A 3,087-nucleotide genomic window follows, 5' to 3' on the forward strand; every position below is an offset into this window, starting at 1 on the left:
GCTCTTCTGCCCACGCTCCTTTTGCCTTTTGTAGTCTTCATTTTAATCCTGCTAATATGACTTTATTGGCGGCTTCTGCCTGCCCGTTGGCTTGGGGGTGTTCGACGGAGGTAAACTGATGCTTTATATTCAAGTCGGCTACTAGTTTTCTGAAGCCTGCATCTGTAAATTGAGTGCCATTATCTGTGGTTATTGAATGTGGGACCCCGAATCTGGTGACAATGTTTCTGTATAAGAACTTCCGACTTCTTTGGGCCATGGCGTTGGCTAAAGGTTCTGCCTCGATCCATTTTGTGAAGTAATCTACCCCTACTATGAGGAATTTAACTTGTCCTGATCCCTGGGGGAAAGGGCCGAGAAGGTCGAGTCCCCACTTCGCAAAAGGCCAAGGTGCGGTCACGCTGATAAGTTCTTCCAGTGGGACAATATGGAAGTTGGCATGTTTCTGGCATGATGGACATGTCTTTACGAACTCTGTAGACTCTTTCTGTAAAGTCGGCCAGTAAAATCCTGCCCGGAGTATCTTTTTGGCAAGGGCCCGTGCTCCGAGATGATTACCGCATACGCCGCTGTGTACCTCTTCTAACACTTCCCTTGTGTGGGAAGTAGGTACGCATTTTAGTAATGGTACCGAGATCCCTCTTTTATACAGGGTGTTGTTTATGATGGTGTAGTACTGTGCCTCCCTTTTTAGCTTTTTGGCCTCCTTTTCTTCTGTGGGGAGTACCCCTGCCTTGAGGTAGTCGATTATGGGAATCATCCACCCTTGGTCCTGATCTGTTATGGTTAGGACTTTTTCTGCTTCCGAGATTGATGGGTTCTGTAGCGTCTCTTGGATGAGGCTTCGATTATTGCCTCCTGGTTTGGTGCTGGCTAGCTTTGAAAGTGCGTCAGCTCGAGCATTTTGCTCACGGGGTATGTGGCAAATCTTGTATTCCCCAAATTGTTCGAGCTGTTGCTTGGTTTTATCCAGGTATCTTTTCATGACGGGATCTTTGGCTTGGTAACTTCCTGTTATCTGTGATGTGACCACTTGCGAATCACTATAGATGTTGAGTTTTTGAGCTCCCACTTCTTCAGCCAGTTTTAGGCTAGCTAGCAATGCTTCGTATTCCGCCTGGTTGTTTGAGGCCGGGAATCCAAACTTGAGGGAGAGCTCAACTTGGGTTCCCTAGTTGCTTTCTATTATCACTCCTGCGCCACTTCCTGTTTTGTTTGAGGATCCGTCCACGTACAGATTCCACTCAATGGGGGCTTCTAGGGCGTCTGCGAACTCAGCAATGAAGTCGGCTAGGTATTGTGATTTGATGGCTGTCCAAGCTTCATACTTGAGGTCGAACTCTGACAGCTCGACTGCCCATTGTAGAATTTGGCCAGCCAAATCTGTTTTTTGTAGTATTCCCTTTAAGGGCTGATTGGTTCGAATTTTGATGGTGTGGGCCTGGAAGTAGGGGCGGAGTCGTCGAGATGTTAAGACGAGAGTGTAGGCAAATTTTTCTATTTTCTGGTAGTTCAGCTCGGATCCCTGTAGTGCTTTGCTAATGAAGTAGACGGGTTGTTGCCTGTTTTCGTTTTCCCGGACCAATACTGATGCCACTGCTTTTTCTCCTACTGCTAAATATAGTACAAGTGGTTCTCCTTCTTGAAGTCGGGATAGGATAGGTGGTCGCCCTAAGAACTTCTTAAAATCTTGGAACGCTTGTTCGCATTCTGTCGTCCATTCGAACTGTTTTCCCTTTCTTAAAGTAGCATAGAAGGGGAGAGATCTTATTGCAGCTCCCGCTAGGAATCGGGATAGGGCGGCCAACCTCCCATTGAGTAGCTGTACCTCTTTCACACAGGTTGGATTTTTCATGTTCAGTATGGCCTGGCATTTATCTGGATTTGCTTCAATTCCTCTTTGTGAGAGCATGAAGCCTAAGAATTTGCCCGCTTCTACCGCGAAGGTGCATTTAGCTGGATTAAGTCGCGTGTTGTGCTTCCTGATGGTACCGAAAACTTGGGCCAGGTCGGTCAACAGTGTCTGTTCGCTTCTTGTTTTGATTAGCATGTCGTCCACATAAACTTCCATGATTTTCCCGATGTGATCCGAGAATACTTTGTTCATTAGTCTCTGGTAGGTGGCTCCTGCGTTCTTGAGGCCGAAAGGCATCACGATGTAGCAGTAGTTCGCCTTTGGTGTTAAGAACGAGGTCTTTTCTTGGTCCGGCGGGTACATGGGAATTTGGTTGTATCCGGAATACGCATCCATAAACGAGAGGTATTTATATCCAGAGGAGGCATCTACCAGGGCGTCAATACTCGGGAGTGGGTATGGATCTTTTGGGCAAGCTTTGTTGAGATCTGTGTAGTCGGTGCACATTCGCCACTTCCCGTTTGATTTCTTCACCAAGACGACGTTGGCTAGCCATAGTGGGTATTTGACTTCTCTTATAAACCCAGCTTCCAATAGTGCCTGTACTTGCTCTTCCACAGCCTGGGATCGCTCTGGACCGAGCTTTCTTCGTCTCTGTTGTACTGGCCGAGATCCTGGATAGACTGCCAATTTGTGGCACATTAGCTTAGGGTTTATGCTTGGCATGTCTGTGGCCTTCCATGCAAACAGGTCGGCATTGTCTCTCAAAAATTGTATAAGCAGTTCCTTTAAATCCCCTTTGAGGGTCGTGCCAATATTGGTTATTTTCTCCGAAGTGTCCCCGATCTGAATTTTTTCTATTTCGCCTTCCGGTTGGGGGCGGAGCTCCTCTAGTCGCTGAATTCCAGCCAGTTCGATTGTGTGGAACTCTTCTCCCTTGCCCCTAAGGTTGAGGCTCTCATTGTAGCATCTACGGGCCATCCTCTGATATGCTTTTATCGTGGTTATCCCCTTTGGAGTTGGGAATTTCATGCATAGGTGTGGGATTGAGACTATTGCGCCGAGTTGATTGAGCGTAGTCCGACCTATGAGAGCGTTGTAGGCTGAGCTTACGTCTACTACGATGTAGTCTATTTTGAGGGTCCTGGATTGGTCTCCCTTTCCAAAGGTCGTATGTAGTGATATATATCCTAGTGGTCGCACCGGAGTGTCTCCTAGCCCGAACAAGCTGT

This window comes from Arachis stenosperma, chromosome 2 (assembly GCF_014773155.1).
Source record: "Arachis stenosperma cultivar V10309 chromosome 2, arast.V10309.gnm1.PFL2, whole genome shotgun sequence".
NCBI classification, from domain to species: Eukaryota; Viridiplantae; Streptophyta; class Magnoliopsida; order Fabales; family Fabaceae; genus Arachis; species Arachis stenosperma.